The 19099-nt window shown below is 47.4% G+C and overlaps 1 protein-coding gene and 1 long non-coding RNA gene across 2 annotated transcripts in view; both read right to left on the bottom strand.

Moving 5' to 3' along the window:
• SV2C (synaptic vesicle glycoprotein 2C) overlaps positions 1 to 11497 on the bottom strand; it is a 208532-nt gene extending 197035 nt beyond the window's left edge. Inside the window, exon 1 of the mRNA XM_072794651.1 lies at positions 11359 to 11497. The gene's annotated coding sequence lies outside the window, so the exon portion shown is untranslated. The remainder of the gene's footprint in view (positions 1 to 11358) is intronic.
• Positions 11498 to 15298: 3801 nt separating this feature from the next.
• LOC140615029 (uncharacterized) lies at positions 15299 to 17528 on the bottom strand. The gene is made up of 3 exons (XR_012015704.1): positions 16682 to 17528; positions 16065 to 16220; positions 15299 to 15773 (listed from the first exon to the last, which is right to left on the bottom strand). It is a non-coding gene; the product is annotated as an uncharacterized lncRNA (long non-coding RNA).
• Positions 17529 to 19099: the final 1571 nt, after the last annotated feature.

Consider the following 19099-nt stretch of genomic DNA (forward strand, 5'->3'; position numbering starts at 1 on the left):
TTGCACAGCAAAGGATACAGTCAACAAAACTAAAAGACAACCTACAGAATGGGAGAAGACATTTGCAAATAACGTATCAGATAAAGGGCTAGTTTCCAAGATCTATAAAGAACTTATTAAACTCAACACCAAAGAAACAAACAATCCAATCATGAAATGGGCAAAAGACATGAACAGAAATCTCACAGAGGAAGACATAGACATGGCCAACAAGCACATGAGAAAATGCTCTGCATCACTTGCCATCAGGGAAATACAAATCAAAACCACAATGAGATCCCACCTCACACCAGTGAGATTGGGGAAAATTAACAAGGCAGGACCACAAATATTGGAGAGGATGCAGAGAAAAGGGAACCCTTTTACACTGTTGGTGGGAATGTGAACTGGTGCAGCCACTCTGGAAAACTGTGTGGAGGGTCCTCAAAGAGTTAAAAATAGAGCTGCCCTATGACCCAGCAATTGCACTGTTGGGGATTTACCCCAAAGATACAGATGCAATGAAACGCCAGGACACCTGCCCGCCCCCCCACCAATGTTTCTAGCAGCAATGTCCACAATAGCCAAACTGTGGAAGGAGCCTCGGTGTCCATCGAAAGATGAATGGATAAAGAAGATGTGGTTTATGTATACAATGGAATATTACTCAGCCATTAGAAATGACAAATACCCACCATTTGCTTCAATGTGGATGGAACTGGAGGGTATTATGCTGAGTGAAATGAGTCAATCGGAGAAGGACAAACATTATATGTTCTCATTCATTTGGGGAATATAAATAATAGTGAAAGGGAATAGAATGGAAGGGAGAAGAAATGGGTAGGAAATATCAGAAAGGGAGACAGAACATAAAGACTCCTAACTCTGGGAAATGAACTAGGGGTGGTGGAAGGGGAGGAGGGCGAGGGGTGGGGGTGAACGGGTGATGGGCATTGAGGGGGGCACTTGACAGGATGAGCACTGGGTGTTATTCTGTATGTTGGCAAATTGAACACCAATAAAAAAATAAATTTATTATTAAAAAAAACCTTGTCATCAAAATTCAAATCATGGTTCATTTATCTGTTCAGATTACAAACACATATACATTAAATAACCAGTAGATCCACAGTAAACCCATGAGTAATTCATTTTTATCGACACTTGCTTTCAAAGAAACTGGAATCCTCTATAAACCTGCCTATCATACAGATGTTTGTAAAAGTAACTAAATATATGTCATTCTATCTAGTTACTAATGTTCTGATATTTTGAGGGCTGGTTTAATGGCAAATAAAAGAAATAATGAGTTTAAAAGTTTGCAAATAACCAGAGGCAATGATTCCACATTCTAATGAGATAGGAATACATTTTAAATAATTCATATACATTTTTAAATGATCTACAGATAATGCCACATTACTTTGAAGTTTCTTTTTTTTAAGATTTTATTTATTTATTCATGAGAGACACACACAGAGAGAGAGAGAGAGAGAGAGAGAGAGAGGCAGAGACACAGGCAGAGGGAGAAGCAGGTTCCATGCAGGGAGCCTGATGTGGGACTCGATCCCGGGTCTCCAGGATCAGGCTCTGGTCCAAACTGCTGAGCCACCCAGGAATCCCGACTCTGAAGTTTCTAGAATCTATATACAAAATTGACTGAACTAAGTATCCAAAGCAATGAAGAAAATACAATTAAATACAAGAATCACAGAGTTCACAAAATAAAAACCAGTGATCTTAAATAACTATGCATTATATTTGACAACCTGGATTAAAATTGACAAATTTCTTTTTTTTTAAAACACAGCTTACTAAAATTGACATAGGAAGAAATAAAATTCTTGGCCTTTATTAAAAATAAATTATTTTGTGATGAATCAGAGACTTAAGAGCATTGGTTGAAATTCTATACACATTCATAAAAAATTTTAGCCAATCATAAACAAGGAAACTTATCCAATCTGATAAAAGTGGAGGTCAAATGACAGAATTGCTCATGAGGGACTTAGACTCAAGTCATAAGTGGAACCCAGAAGAGTGGGGGACTGTTTTCTCCTCCTGGCATTGTGTGGACTGAGAGTTTGGCCGCCTGGAGGTAGCAGCCTGTCTGGGAATGGTCATGATGCTCTGACCATCAACAGTGAGGAGGCTCTGACAAGCAGTTTCCCAGACACTGGGCATGAAAAAAATAGGCATCTGAGCAGGACAAGGAGAACTGTTAGGCACCTCCAGAAGGAGGCTATGACTAGCAGACACACAAAAAGTGCTTCTAGAATACTAGAATCCCTGTCATGGTCTGGGTGTTGGTTAAAGAGATGTGTTCACTTTGTGAAAGTCAACTCAGCTACACCTTTTTTAACATGTACACTTTTTATCTCTGTATATTATACTTCCATGAAAAAGGCTTAATAAATATTTAACGTGTTCAGCCCTGATGTGTCCAGCACTTGGGAGTTATAAAGATCTCAGTGACTTGGCCTCTTCCCCTTAAGGCTCAAGGGACTCAGAATCTAGTGGGGAAACGTGTAGAGAGCCACAACATCAAAGTGTGAGAAGCACTATGATGGTGGTGGCTGCAAGGGGGTTGGGGGAAACAAAGGAGCCCAAATTCTGCTGTGGTGGTGTGTGAGGTTTTAAGCTGGGGTTTGACAGGCAGGTAGGGGCCTTTCCCCTGAGTGAGCATATGCTGAGAGTGGGGGGGGGGGGGGGAGGAAGAGTGTTGGGAGGGAGAACATTGCAGACCAATGGAAGAGAAGATAAAAATTGTCCATCTCCAATCTCCTCAAGTCCACAGCCATAGGATGAAAAATGTCCCTAAAAGCAAAACATTCTGAGTAGCAATACAGGCTTTTGACAGCCACTAGACATATAAGATTTATTGAGAACAGAGATGGGAGATGGAGAAGAGATCCTGGACTTTAACAACCTAAGTCAGCAATGCACAGTTCTTCTCAGGGTCCGCTGTACTGGATGTTTATAGGTGAGTTCCTTTCTTTTTCATTCAAAATGAAAACAGCTTTATTGAGCACCACAATAATTTATGTTCTTACAACCTCAATTACCTTCCAGAGTTGTGAGCTAAAAAAATATCCATGGGAAAAACTGGCATGGCATTTTAGCCACTAAAACATTCATATCTACACATATTGAGAAACATCATCACATAGGCAACTTGAAACTAATTTTTACCAAATTTACTAATGCCTTAATTATAAAAGTAGTATGCAATTATTGTTGAAAACTCAAATAATTCAGAAATATGTAAGGTAAATAGTGTCAGGTCCTCTCCATCTTATCCTCAAAAGATAAGAGTTTGGTCTTTGTCCTTCCAGACTTTTTAATGTAATTTAATTTTTTAATAGAGACATATGACATATTCTGGTCAATAAATGTTGTATTTTTTTTGTATTTTTAATTAATAACTTACCTTCAAGATATTTCCATGTCAGTACATACAATATCTGTGTAGTATTTCATTATTTAGATAAGCCATAATTGATCTGATTACCCTCTGATGGACATTTAGATTATTTTTAATTTTTTGCTACCACCAATAACATGCACAGAACATCCTGTGCAAAATTCTCCTGATTTATCTTAATATTCTGATCCTTCTGAGCATGTCTGGAAGGGAGAGACCAAGAAATCTCCCAGTGAAGAGCTCAGTCCAAGCAGAAGACAATCTGAGAGCCCCTATTTATGGTGTTAAGATAATGGGCTAGAGTCGGAAGGGACAAATGATTGTGAATACAGGATGTTGTGTCGCTTGAAGTGATTCTCACCAGCCCCAAACATTCATACATCCCCTAAACTCTCTAGGGACAGTAAGAGCACACAGTAGCACAGGGAGGTTCTACAATACTGGAGCCCGGGGCATTCTGGGCAATGGGAAGCATGCTCTAAAACACTGTGGGATGCTGCTGCAGGGAAGTAGAGGCAAGGACCACAGGAATTATCCCTGCAAGCTCAAAGAAATAGTGAAGAATCTTAGCAGCAGACTGGGAATCCACAATTGAGGTAGGAACAGAACCAGGGAAATGACTGTGGACACCAGTCTGGGTCTGCATATGTGGCCAACAGGAAACCCTGGCTGCCAATTTAGTGGGTTACTTCAAAAAATAATACTGGATACTTAAATTACTTTTGTGTTCAATACAGCTTATAATGTGTTTAGTGTGCATTAACTGGAGCATACTGTCACATGTTGAAAATAATAATAGTGTGAAGGCAAATATGAGAAAGCCCCAATGGAATTATTGGAATGTCACTTCTTAAATGCAAACACACATAAGCACAAAGATTTTTTAAAAAGAAAAAATGGCATACTTAGCATTACTAAAGAGTAATATTAAAATGAGATTTCAAAGCAAGCTAGTCAGAGCTTGAAATGACAAAGTGGGTCACCTTCTCTACCCACAGCCAAAATGCATGGCTGTTCCCTGCTGCAGAGGTTCCTATGCTGCATGACTCAGCTGGGTAACTTAAAGCAAAGAACAAACATTGCAGATATTTCTGCTAGAAAAATTTCAACCCCCACCCCCGAGATCACTATCTTGTGTGGATCTGCAGATTTAAAAACCAGAATACTGGCACAGAGTCTAAAATACATCACTAGTGTTCCTGGTGTTCCTACAAAGAAGTTTAAAGCTGCAGTCTCTCAGCAATCCCAGGAGCAGTGACAGGGAGGGAAGGTCCACGGAAATGGCCCAAGAGTAGGAGAACTAACCCTAGTTCTTTCAAAGCTCCCGATCTAGACCACACTGGATGGCTGTAATCAGGTGTAGGCCATCATGGTATACTGGAAAAGACATTGATCTTGGTTCAGTCAATTATAAGCCATGTAATGGAAAGTCACAAGTTCTCTGAGTAATGAAAGGCCTAGTGTCATTATAAAGACTATATAATAAGCTACATGCACACGCTATGTACAAACATGCATAGGTTCCCAGGATTCGCCAATAACTGACAAAAGGAAAATGTGGGGCCCCTTAGCTCAAAAAATGTCAAGATGTGAGGGCAGGGCATAAACCAAACACGAGGTCTTTCTTCTAAACGTCAGGACCGATGAGGCCGTGCACATCGAAGGCCCATGAACCAGCCCTCAGTGTTATCATCCCACAGATTGGTGTTCCTTGAGAACAGGACCTCTGTGACTACACAGCTCAATCTCCAGAGTACCTTGCATTTGACAAATATTCAGGAAACATTTGACTACTTACAGGACTGCATTATAATGAAAAGGAAGCAGGGTGTCTTATATTAAGGAAGGAATCCCTTAATGTTATAAAACAAATACTGAAAAAAAAAGAAAACAAATACTGATTAAAGAGAAAAGACATCTTTTACAGTACAGTGCCTGCAAAGCAACACGTTAGGAATGTTATGTTTTCTCTATTTCTCTATTACCCTTTTCACATAATCTTAAAAGTAGATATAAAAATCATCTTTCTACAGCTGAAGAAATTAAGACTCTAAGAGATTAAGAAACTTGCCCATGGTTACACCATTTTTCTCAAACAGCTCATCCATCTGATGAAATTTACTGAGCTCTTACTATGCTCCAAGTACTGTTTTAGGCACTAGGGATAAACAGCAAGAGAAAACAATAACCTATCTCTAATTCTGTCCTTGGCCTCTTGGAGTATTAGTTCAGTCAGGATAGAAAGATAGAAATGAAACAATCTTACTTTTTAAAAAAATGGTAAAATGAGCTTTAAAAACAGAGTTTCCACATTCAGCAAATGAAAATACAGGATGCCTGGATAAATTTAAATTTCATACAAACAACAAATAACATTTTAATATAAGTATGTCCCATGTAATATATGAGACATACATAGATTATGAAATGTTTTATTAACCTGAATTCAAGTTTATGGAGTATCCCATTTTTCTCCAACAGCCTCATTTATAAAGAAAAGAACACTGTGAGAAAAGAAAGAATTTTCACCTCAGAGGGTTGGGAAGCTGCCCCAGAAAGGGAAGATGAGCGAAGGACAAAGAGCATCGGGAGTTAATACGGTGGTGGTAGGGTGAAGCGGGTGATGAGGTTGCTGTAGCAGGACAGGGCTGATGTTTGAAGGTTGCTAGGATGGGAACGGTTTGGAGGTTAAACAAAATGAAGCTACAGAAGTGAGCAGGGGCCAGACCATTCAGAGCTCTGAAGGCCATGCTAAGGTTTTCAGCCTTTCTGCTGCCAGAGCAACGTGTTGTAAATGCTGCTCCTTCTGCCTATGCCCTTCCTTCTGTGATACCATCTCCATAACTGTCTCCACAGGGTTCTTTCCAACCACCTATCTCACTCACTCGGCCCCCTGACTCCTACCACAGAACTTAGTCGTCGTTATGTCTGTCTTGCCAGTTGGAAGATGACTTCTCTGAGAGCTTCAAGTAGAGACTCAATAAATAGTGAAGAGAGCAACACAGCCTAGAGAGCTCATGTGTTCTGGGTCCCTGTCACGCTTCAAGTGCTAGTTCAAGTACTCTTGCAAGTGTAGACCACTAATGATGACATATAACTTACTTGGCAGAGCTTGATAAACAGCATATTCTGGGCTCACCCATGGAACTACTCATTTAGAATACCTAGCGTGAAGCTCAGACATCTCTATTTGAATAAGCTCCCCAGGAAAGTATGATACACAGGACTACTAAGAACCATCCAAGGATTCGGCTATACTAAGAGTCTAATTCATAATATTTTCAAAGAATAACAAATAACAAGAAAAAGCACTTTGTCTAATTAGTCATAAATCTCACTGTGCTCTTGTGTTATAAGAGGACCCAAGTGCTATGAGAAGACTAAAGCCCATTAATGTAGTTCTTAGTTTCCAGCCTTAATCATTTGCAGTACATACTGGGCACAGGAAATGATATAACAGCCATGGTGTATACTGGGTGCTCAACAGAAAGCATTCAAAATTTGTCAGGTTGAGGCATCCGTCTGGCTCAGTCAGTAGACCATGCAACTCTTGATCTTGGGGTTGTAAGTCTGAGCCCCACATTGGATATAGAGATTACTTAAAAATAACATCTTATAAGGGACACCTGGGTGGTTCAGTGGCTGAGCGTCCGCCTTCAGCTCAGGGTATGATCCCGGGGTCCTGGGACTGAGTCCTGCATAGGGCTCCCCACAGGGACCCTGCTTCTCCCTCTGCCTGTGTCTCTGCCCCTCTCTCTGTGTCTCTCATGAATAAGTAAGTAAAATATTTTAAAAATGACAACTTATAAAATAAAATAGTCATGTTAAATTCATCTGCATATCTATTTTAACTGAGATTAGCAAACTGAGATTATTATTTTTCAAATTTGGTCTTTTAAAAATGTTTCAATCCATAATCATAATGACATAATACAAAATCTAACAGATCTATTATTCTACAAAAACAGAGCCCATAGTTCCATGTATAATTACAAAATGAGTTAATAAAAAACACTTCTTATATTCTACCTATCAGCAAAGTTCAAATTTAAAATATAACCCATCAATGAATAAAGAAGATGTAGTATATATACAATGGAATATTATGCAGCCATAAAAAGAATAAAATCTTGCCATCTGCAACAACGTGGGTGGAGCTAGAGTATATAATGCTAAGTTAAATAAGTCAGTCAGAGAAAGATAAATATCATATGATTTCACTCATATGTGGAATTTAAGAAACAAAACGAATAAAGAAAAAAAGAGACAAAAAGTGGACTCTTGAATTTACAGAGTTTAATTTGAATTTACAGTCTAGTTTGTCTAGAACAAACTAGTGGTTACCAGAGGACAGGCGGGTGGAAGGTGAGTGAAAGGTGATGGAGACAAAGAGCACACTTATCATGAGGAGACTGAGTAACGTATAGAACTGTTGAATCACTATATTGTACACCTGAAGCTAATATACCTTGAATATGAACTATACTGGAATTATAATTTTAAAAAATAAAATTAAATATAGCTCATCATATATTCCTGTATTTCATGGAGGGAACGAATATTAGAACCAGAAGGTACCAAACCATCCAGTCCATTGCCCTCCCTTTATTTCATCTGGTTCAATTCTTCCCACCAGGGGAACCCATGATGATACGCAACTAGTACCAAGTGTCCCTAATTACAAGGGGTGTTTGTGATAAAAATAAGTGGTGCCTTTATACACCACTAGGACCATATTTCCAGCAAGAATTAAAATAGTAACTTGACCTCCCACTGTTCTTTCATCTGTGTCAAATAAAGAAAGGAGCTCCAAAATCAATTCACCACAACATTTACACTGGTTGCTCCATAGGGCAGAATTGAAAAAGCAAAGCAAAAGCAAAGGCAATTTGGCAATATTGTGCCAAAACCACACACAGACAGGGGACTGTCTCTCTTAGGTTTACTGCAGACCTGACCTAGATGAGTTCGTGTTAAGTGTGCACAAGGATATACTATTGTGAACCGTGGGTCAGACAAAAGGCACCGCAACACGGAGAAGCAGCACGGCTGCAGGGTAGGCTGTCCCCTGAGACAGCCGCTCAGGATTCAAAGGGTGTCCTAACTTTAACCATTCATAGACTACCTGCCACCGTGTAGGAGGAGCGACGCTGAGTGGTAGCAAGGCAGTTTGACAAATCTGCCTTGAGTGGTCCCGTGATATCTGGCACATTATGATACCCTTTGTGGTACTCTCCTTAAGGCTGGAAACTGTACCTTGTTTTCTGAGGCACCCTCCACACTTAAGGAATATGACTGGGTTAATAATGAGAAGAATTTTTACCTAAAAGCTCTGAGGCTAGGCTGCTGCTCGCACCAGAGAAGCAACTTGGACTGTCATCAGGTCATGAAAAATGAATTTGCTTTCTCTACTACATGACCAAAAACACTCAGATGTAATCCAGAGCTTCCCCCGCCCCCCCACCTCCTCCAGACAGCAGCTTAATGGCATCTGATTCTATATAAGGCTGTTAGGAAAAGTCTATTGTCTGCATTTGCTGACATTGAAGGCTAAATTTCATTAAAGGAACAGCACTGGTGTATGTCTCCAGAATTTTTTAAAAGGTAAAACTGTTTTCTTTTTCCCTTAAAGGGACTGTGTTTCATAATCTTTTCCATTCATAGATAATTTGTAGGCACAAAGCTGAGACCATCATCTTTTGTCTTCAAAACAACTTTGTAAACATGAGACTCCTAACTCTGGGACACGAACAAGGGGTGGTGGAAGGAGAGGTGGGCGGGGGCTGGGGGTCACTGGGTGATGGGCACTGAGGGGGGCACTTGGCGGGATGAGCACTGGGTGTTATGCTATATGTTGGCAAATCGAACTCCAATAAAAAATTAAAAAAAAAAACTTTGTAATAAAAGCTCGTCTGAGCTCTTTTCCACATTTGCCAAATGTGGGGAATGAACCCGAGAGGGCAAGTCACTAATGCCTGGGCGGGGGGTGAGAATCTTTGTCTCTGGGCTCTCCCATGACTGCCTTCCCTCTGGCCTTGCTGCCTTCCCTCCACCTCCCCCTTCCAATCCTTCCGCCACACATCATGCAGCTTTGGACTCATTCAGCAAAGCCAGTGGAGAAGTCTATGCCCGGAGGCTTCCAGAAGGCGGGGTTCCTTCCAAAAACTAACGCGTGGATTGGGCTTTTTATTTTCTACCGGGAAGCGCTCTCAGCACACATTTCGTGGCAGGAGAGAGGCGTGCAGCGCCGGCTCCGCAGGCCCACCTGGCCGCCCCACCTGGCCGCCCCGGGCGGGCCTCCTGGCGAGGAAGGGGCGCCCCGCCGAGTCTCGGGGACCCCAGCCCCGCAGCTTTCACAGCAGACGGGTCCCGGGCGCGAGGCCCTTCGGGGCGTGCCGAGAGAGCTGGCGGCCCGGGAGACCCACGCAGGCTCTGCTCCGGGATAAGACCGGGAATTCGGCTGGAGCCGCCAGCCAGGCGCTCAGGAGGGGGCGCGGCCGAGGCCATCGCTGCGCCCCTGCGGGGGCGGCTGACACGGCGCCCCGCTGCTGCGCACTGCGGAGCACCGCGCGGCCGCCCCCGGACCCCTTCCCGGGCTTCCCCCGGCCTCCCTCGGGCCCCCCCCGGGCTTCCCCCGGACCGCCGCCCCCCCAGCACCGCGCGGCCGCCCCCGGGCCCCCCCCGCGGAGCACCTCGCTGCCTCCCCCGGACCCCCCTCGGGCTTCCCCCGGACCCCCCCCCGGCCTCCCCCGGGCCCCCCCCGCGGAGCACCTCGCGGCCTCCCCCGGGCTTCCCCCGGGCCCCCCCCCCCCCGCGGAGTACCTCGCGGCCTCCCCCGGACCGCCCCCCTCGGCTTCCCCCGGACCTCCGGCCTCCCTCGGGCCCCCCCAACGGCCTCCCCCGGACCCCCCCCGGAGCACCGCGCGGCGGCCCCCGGACCCCTCCCCGGGCTTCCCCCGGAACCCCCCGGCCTTCCCCGGGCCCCCCCCGCGGAGCACCGCGCGGCCGCCCCCGGACCCCTCCCCGGGCTTCCCCCGGACCCCCCCCCCCCGGCCTGCCCCGGGCCCCCCCCGCGGAGCACCGCGCGGCCGCCCCGGGCCTCCCCGCCACCCGCAGCCCCTGACGCACGCGCGCCCCGACCCCCGCCGCCCCGCCCCGCCCCGCACTCGGGCCCACGCAGCGGTGACGCGAGCGCCCCTCCCGCCGCCGCCCCCCGTGACTCCCCCCCGCGCCGCCCGCGGGCGCCCCAGGTGCCGGGGTTGTGCGCCGGCCGGGGGCGCCGCTGCCCAAGTCCGTCAGCGCGCTGCGCATCCCGCAGGACGGCCGCGAGCCGCAGGGCCCAGCCGCAGAGCCCGGGCGGAGCGGGAGCGGCCGACGGCCCCGAGGGACGCGGGGGCGCTCGGCGGGAGGGAGCCCCGGGTCCCGGGGCGGCCCGGCCACGGGACTCCCGGTGCTGTGCTCCGCCCCCGGCCCCGGCCCCGGCCCCGGCCCCGGCCCCGGCCCGCGCACACCCCGGACGCGGCCCCGCGGACGCGCGACGGCCCCTGACCCCGGGGTGTCGGTCGGGCTGGCTGGGCGCGGGGCCGCCCGCCTCTGCTCCCCACCGGCCGCGCGCCCGCAGCGGGATCCAGCCCGGGAGCTGAGCCCGCAGCTGCGGCGCGGACGCCGGTCGCACGCCCGGCGGGGCTGGAGCGGCTCGAAGGGACTCCGGCCCCGGCTCCCGTGCGACCGCGGCCGCCGAGCACCCGGGAGGGCCCCCGGGCCCCGCTCTGCTTCACCCCGACCTCCCGGTCCCGCCCCAGCAAGCGCCCGCGGGCCCCGCCAGGTGCCTGCAGCCGCCTCCTCGGGGCACGCGGGCGAACGTGCGCTCCACGAGGCTGCGGAAGTTCCCGCCGGGCGCCCGGCTCCCGGCTCCCGGCTCCCCGCCCCGCACGGCCGCCGCGGGCCCCACTCACCGCTCCCGCCGCCGGGATCCCGGCCCCGCTCGCTCCCCGGGCCGCCTCCGTCCGCCCCTCTCGCCGGCAGCGCGCGGACTGGCGACTCCGCCGAGCGTGTCAGCGGCGAAGGGAGGGGCGGGAAAGTGCTCGGGCGGGCGCGCCGCGGCCCCCCCGCCCGCTCCCGCCCCCGCCCCCGCCGTGCTGCAGTGCCGGCCGCCGCGGGGCGGGAGTCGGGGCGCCGCGCGGGGGGGCGGGGGGCGGGCCGACGGGCCCGGGGGGGCATGGGGGGCGAGGGGCGGGCCCGGGGGGGCATGGGGGGCGGGGGGGCGAGGGGCGGGCCCGGGGGGTATGGGGGCGGGGGGCGTGGGGGCGGGGACGGGTCCGGGGGCGCATGGCAGGACGGGCCGACGGGCCCGGGGGGGCCGGGAGGGGGGGACTGCAGACCCCACCAGTGGCCAGGACCCTCGGAAGACTCAGCGGGGGGTTCCTTAACTGGTCCCTAGCTGTAACTCTGCGTGCGCCTGGGGGCGGCGCCCCACCGTGGCCCCGCGACACCACCGGGAGTCCTGCGCGCTGACCTCGCGGTCGCCCGGCACCCAGGTTTGCCCCCTCCGGGCCCGGGCCGACCCGACCCGTTGACGCCAGCGGGCTCTGCGGCGCACCTGGCCGCCGAGCTGACCAGCCACCCCCCTCCCGTCCACACTGGCAGACGAGTCGAGTGGACACGTGGGGAGCAAACTTTGCTGGGCGTCTGAGGGCTCCCTAGGGCCAGGTGCGCCCAGACAGCGGATCCACAGGCGGACAGGGCAGGTGGCTCTTTTAGGGGGAACTATTGAATATCTAAAAAGGGGAGGGAGGCTCCGTGATTTTGTCTCCCCCCTCGAGGCCCCGGCTGAGCTCCCCCAGTGGAGGCGGCTGGCGGCGCCGCCCTCCCCCCCCCCCCCCCCCGCGTGCTGCCACCCGGGTGCCGCGAGGAGCCGGCGTCCCCAGGTCGCTCCGAGGCGCCCGCGCGGGCCGGGCGGGGCCGGGGCGGCCGGGCGGCAGGTGTCGCCCCGAGATGCGCTCCCGCCGTGGGGACCCGAAGCCGACCCAGCGCAGCGCCGGGGCGCGGGGCAGCGGGGGCCGCGCACAGGCACACGCGCACAGCTTTTCGGCCGGTGTGCCCTGACCGTGTAAATACGCCTGGATGGGTGAACGGATCAGCGTGTAGATGGAAATACGACTTTACGCGCACTTGCGCGGCGGAGAAGAGCTACGGGGCCGCTCAGGCAGCCTCCCGCCCAGAGAAGAGGGTCGGGAAGGAGGCGGTTCGGTTCCGCGCGGTGTCGGAACGTGAGCTCCCTGGCTTGCTCTGTGTCACTCTGCGGGATAACTGTGGAGAGAGGAAGATAGAAACAGTCCTTGCCTGTAATTTCCCCTTGTCGCCATTTCAGGCACTCCTGAACTCTAAGTTATGATCCCCGCCCCCCCCCCCCCCCCCAACGTCCTGTTGAACCTACACCTGCTTTACTACATCGGCCTTTGAAAACCTGCTTGGGGCTTGTTTCGATGAAAGGCTTTGCAGTTTGCAACTATATGTAGTGCCCTAAGGTGAAGGTGGACAGGGAACATGAAAATTAGGGAACATGCTTATTTGCATTTCATCGATCCCTCTGCATAAGCAAATTATTTAAATTGAATAATTATTTAGGCTAAAATTATTGTGCTGTTACATTGAGAAGAGAAATATATCCCATAGGAATGCCTACAAATCTAGCATTGGAAATGAAATTGAGAAATTTTTAAAAAATCATAAATCTTATCCAGATTGCCTGCATATTACATATGAAACTTTGTGCTTTCAGCTGCAAAATATGCCGGTGATCCACTGCGTTCCCAAATGGACAGACACCCTCCTGAGAACCTTCCCCCCAAATGTCACATGACAATGGATTATTTCTCCAACAAGAGAAGTTCAGAAAACCACAAATGATCAATGTGCCCTGTGCTATGCTCTCTTTTGCTTCAATCATTTCCTTGTGCTGTCCATGGAATATACTTTAAAAAGTATATAAATTTTTCTAGCTGCCAAGTTTCCATGTCTTGATGCACTTGAAGATAACAGCTCCTACAGGAAAATTCCCGATTGTGTATTTTTGAGAAACGTCTGATTTTTTAAGACCGGCTTGTGTTGGAGGAGGGTATTTTAAGGCTGTACCTTTGGAGGACAACAAATATTTTGTCATGATGATGGGACACATAGATTCTTCAGCCTGCCCACCAAAACCGCTCTCATTTTAGGGTCCTAAAAACACTTGTCTTATAGGAGCTGATGGAGGGTAAAGGGTACACCTGCACTGTTCCCACAAAATCCTAGAGCTCTGATGTCACTACCCTCCTACCAATCTGGAATTCTATTCCACAGTGCAGAATCTGCTGAGCATGGTTGGAAAATAAGCCATTAAACACACCTATGGAGCATCAAAGATGTGTCTTCACATCTGCTAAGTACAGATGCTGTAGTGATTACATTTGATAACATACACGAGAAGCACAGCCTAGCACATAGTGGGCGTAGATTAAATGCTAATGCCCCACCCCTTCTAGTAGCCAGAGTGAGGTTTTCCCAAGTTTGTGCCTCCGAGTGCTAGTCCTATGTTTCTGCAAGCTCAGGGTAACTGGCAGCAGGCTTCCAGAACAGAGACCTCAAGGGAGCCTCATACACTTGGACCAAGGCTACACAGCTCCAGTTTTCCTCACCTTCATCATCAAGGGTTAATAAGGAGGCAGACACCCTTCTCACCCCTAATGCTCACAGCCTCCCCAACACTCTATATCTTGAGTCAGTCAACGTTAATCTCATGAAGCCCTTAATGCCTATTTATGTGGGTTACCACAAGCAGCTGGGGAATCTCAAGCGCATTTCTTATCTCTTGCATTTTAACACTCATAAGACTGAACACATCCTACATGTCCCTTTCTCCCTATCCAGCTCCTGAAACCTCCTGTTTTGGCCTTCTGGAAGGCACATTCCACCATTAGCAAAATGCCCTATGTCTTCAGCCTCATCTCCGAAGGTTCCCTTCACTTCCTGCTCTAATGGAAGCCTGATTCTCTCCCTAGAGAGGCTGCTTCCACACCCCTGGCAAATGATGGCTGGTTTTTCCCTCTCCAGCTCTTGTATCACTCTATCAGGAGATAAGAAGGTAGTGTCTTGTTCCTCGGTGCTGCTTTCAGGACGTTGTTCATTGCTTCTCACTAAAACCTATAGCTTTGGATCTTCCTTCTTTGGGTTGATTTATACTGTTGCTGCTATGCTCAGACCTCCACAGCACCCTGCACCTTTCCCGACAATATTAGCTCCTAATTCAAGGTCACTTCCTAAACAGTAACCCTACCTTAATCCTCACAAATTTAATGCACATGAAGATTTCATTGCAACCAGCACTACCCTTAGTCCTAAGCAAGAAGGGTTCTGCACCTGGACTTTAGAATGCCTTATTAAAACATTTTAAGTCCCCCTTTGGTGGCTGTGTTTGCAGCCCCAAATTTCCCTGAAACTATGAATTCAGTTTAACTTTGGGCTGGTAATTTCCCAGTACTGTGGCAGAAGAAAATACTTTCTGGAAGAGCTCTCCTTTATCCTAGACTTCAAAAAATATTCCCTCAAGTAAGCTTTTAAAGAAATCTAGAAAATGAAGCACACAAAACAACTAAACACACAAGGAAGGACGACACTATGAAGAAGAGTCAGCAGATATAACAGAAGAAACATCAGTCCTTCCTCAAGAAAAAAACTTCAGGTGTTGGAATTACTAGTCACGATTCTTTCTTTACTTGAAGAAAATTAGAGACAAGTTTATAAATATTTGCAGGTGATAGGAAACTATAAGGAATAACCAACCATATTTGAAAAGGTACCAAATCAACCTATCCAACTCTACTGGTTGTCTTACCAACATCAAATCCAGCTTCCACACACATATAACACACCTTCCTCCCTCCTTAAAGAACCTTGATTTTATTTAGGGATCAGTCTTTTTTTTATTATTGTACCATATATTTAACAAAATTATTTTACACAGAATGCTAAGAGCACATTTCTTCATATTTTACAGAAGGGCTTGAAATTCATGTCATTGCAGTACCAAATCTAACTCCTAACTAGATTGATTACATTTTGTTTAGAGTTTAAAGCCTTAATGTCAATAATCATTATTATGATTAATAATAATTACTGACTGCAAAATATATTCAAGAAATAGTGAATTAAGTTTAATTCAATCTCATATGCCCTGAGGGAGGTGCAGTATTTGGAGGAGTATTTGCTATGTCCAAATAATGTCCTCTTTGGAACTTCTGTGACTGCAGGGTTGTGAATTATCAGTCCCTTCCCTTGCTGCCAGACATCATGCTATCAATCTCCTTTACTCCCTGGCAGGGTCTTTTAAGATCTATGAAAAAACAATTATAAGATATAAGTGTATGCCTTTCTTTCTAGCTTCTGGGTAGACTTCTTTTTTTTGTTTTTTTTGTTTTTTTGTTTTTTTGTTTGATAGTCACATAGAGAGAGAGAGAGAGAAAGAGAGGCAGAGACACAGGCAGAGGGAGAAGCAGGCTCCATGCACCGGGAGCCCGACGTGGGATTCGATCCCGGGTCTCCAGGATCGCGCCCTGGGCCAAAGGCAGGCGCCCAAACCGCTGCACCACCCAGGGATCCCTCTGGGTAGACTTCTTTTACTCACAGCTGAACACATTCTTACACGTACATTATCCACAAACTCTAAAAAGAGTATCTGGTACATAGTAGATTCTCCACAAATGTCTACTGATTTAAACCGAGCTGTGTGTTGAGTTCATTTCCGCTGAGAAAACAAGAAGGATGTCTTCATCTGTTGGTCCTGAAATCATAGAAGGTGTTTGGCAAATATTTTCTTAAAGCCAGAATGGCTTCAGGATCTTAGTAAGCAAAAGGAAAGCTTTTAGGGTCCAGATGGAAGGCTGAAAATGAAAAAAAAAAAAAAAAAAGAAGCTCAGTGAAAACTCAGATTCTGGAAGAATCCTTCTGCTCAAACTGCCAGGGAAGAAACTGCACCAGACAGGGTCAGGAAACAAGAATCTGAAGAGGTCTCTAGCTTCCACTGGTGGCTCAGAGGGAAAGGTAACATGTCACTTGGGAGTCTGTGCTCGGGCAGAGATGGGGAAGGGAGTAGAAATATCCACAAGAGACACTCGTTGGCAAAAAAGAAGCAGAATTTCATGTCTGGAAAACTTTCCTGCTAAGAAGGAGAGAGATGAATTAAAGAAAATGAATCTGTTCAGGGCTGCACCCTGGGTGTACTCTGCGGGCCCATAATCATACCTCTCTATATAGATTGCTCCCTGTGTCTGGGTATCTAGAAGAAAGTAGATTTGTCATCCAGACCATGTCTAACCTCCGTGCGTGTGACTACTGATAAGACGCAGAAGGGGCGCCGTGTTCCTGAGGTCTCAGTTCCGGGAAGAGGAGCTCCCGACACCTGAATGGTGGCAGAGCAAACTGGAGCCACCTCACGCGACATGTGGTGCCTGGCCATTAGTTTAGAGATGCCCGGGAGAAAGCACGGCTGTGGGTAGGCGTCTCACTTGCTCCAGTCTCTCGATGACCGGGTCGGGTCTCTGAGTAAAGTGTAAATGCCTCGGCCTGCTCACAAGGGAAGCATTGAATCACCAGGTGGCCGGGATGGGATGACTTGGCCGTTCTCTGACCTCAGCCATCCCATCCCGGTGCTTGCATAGTGGGCCCGGGGAACTGTCAGTGAAGGATGGCAGTTGGTAGATATGTACTGCCCCACGGAGGGACAATTCTGAGAACATTCTATACAGTCTCTCAGAGGGTTTTCGATAGGATAGTGCCCATTTGGCCATAGTGGTGACCAGTTTTTTAGTCAACAAACTACTGACTTTCCTCCCTTCCTTATCTCGCTTCTTCACCTGCTTACTGTACCTCACATGATCAATTCTCTAGTAAACCACATGTAATCAAACCCTAAACCCAAACTGAGACAACCATTGTGCAAAGCCAGACATAATCAGCTCCATACTCTTGATAGCTTTTAGGTTCTACTTTGTATATGGCCTTATTACTTATCAGCTTGGTTATACAGTGTCCGGCCTCATTTCCTGAAGCGCCATAGCCTTTGAAAGCCCATAGACTTCTAACAATGGTTTCCATTTGAGAGGTGCTATATATATTTTGAATAATTAGTCAAACGTTTAATTAATGTTCTACATTCCTTCTTGAACTCCTCTTTCCAAAATGAGACTTATCAAGAATGTTTCTGTATGAGGGATGTGGAGCTTCAAATTTTGCAATGCCTTCTTTGGAGGGGTAATAGTACAACATCTTGAGAAACCTCCAGCATTCCTACAGTTTTAATTTGATTTAGATTAAAGCAGACAGACACACACACACACACACACACACACACACACACCTACTTTGTGGCAAAAGTAATCTCTTTGAAATTTTTCCTGCTCTTTTTCTTTCAGTGACTTCTGTTGCTGCTCCAAGCTCTGTAATAAGTATTATGGATCATTTATATCTAAATGATTTATAGCTCAAATATGAATATTCCCATTGGGTCTCTCATATTATCACCGCCTGGATTTTCCTTTTTCACAATCTACTACAGGTTTGTTAATACATTAAATTCTATTAAATCATTTTCCTATTCAATGGAGAATTATTGTTTTCATGTTCAGAATTTTTCTTGCATGATCTTCCTGTGCCAAATTTGTGTTCTAACACTCAGCTTTCTATTTTAATAATAGACATGCTGATTTCCCCATATGATCTAACTATCATGTAGTTAGCTCTCGGAAAGTTAGGTTTATTTCTATTTTTAGCATGATCCATACATATTGGTCCTGACCAACTTTTGGGTCACAAATTGCTTTTTCTTTCAAGAGGTAGCAACATGGGGCACTTGGATGGCTCAGCGATTGAACGTCTGCCTTCAATTGGCTCAGGTCGTGATCCCGGGATCCTGGGATCGAGTCCCACATCAGAATCCCCGCAGAGAGCCTGCCTCTCCCTCCGCTTATGTCTGTGTGTATCTCTCTCTGTGTCTCATGAATAAATAAAATCTTTTTTTTAAAAGAAGAGGTAGCAACACCATGAATGTTAAGATGGAAACATTTAGTCTTAGAAGTCTAATTCATGTTTTCTCTTGCTTTACACTTAGACTAAAGCTATATATATATATTTTAACTATCCATGACTTTATTCCATCCCCAGTCCCAAGAAGAGTTCTCTGGGTGCTGTAGTAACCATTTTCTGCATAATGATGCATCTTATATGGACACTATATCTCCCTTACTAAAACTTAAGCTCATTTCTACGTGGAGTGGCAGCCCAGAATGAAGGGTTCTTTGATAACGGGGCCAGGTGGATTAGGTGAGGCTTAGGTGGATTCCCACCTCTACTACTGATGAAAACTCAAGCTCATCCCAGGCTATTATGAATTCCCAGGGAGGGAGTAGGAAGTCTCATTTTGGCGTGAGGACTAAGCCATAGGTTACCAAAAGTTCAGTGTTTGGGGCTGTGAGGTAATTGTCTGCTTTCTGACCTGCTGAGGAAGAAGCTTCTTTCCTTCCTCCCACCTCCTTTTCATTCATCCCACAAGAGGCAGAATCAGGTTACTAGGGGGTCCCTTAAAAGTATGGTGGGTTTCATCTTGTCTCTCTGACTCAACACCTCAAAGGTCACCTTAATGCCACAAAAGTCCTGTTTCCAAAA

Source organism: Canis lupus, chromosome 2 (assembly GCF_048164855.1).
Source record: "Canis lupus baileyi chromosome 2, mCanLup2.hap1, whole genome shotgun sequence".
In the NCBI taxonomy this organism is placed as follows: Eukaryota; Metazoa; Chordata; class Mammalia; order Carnivora; family Canidae; genus Canis; species Canis lupus.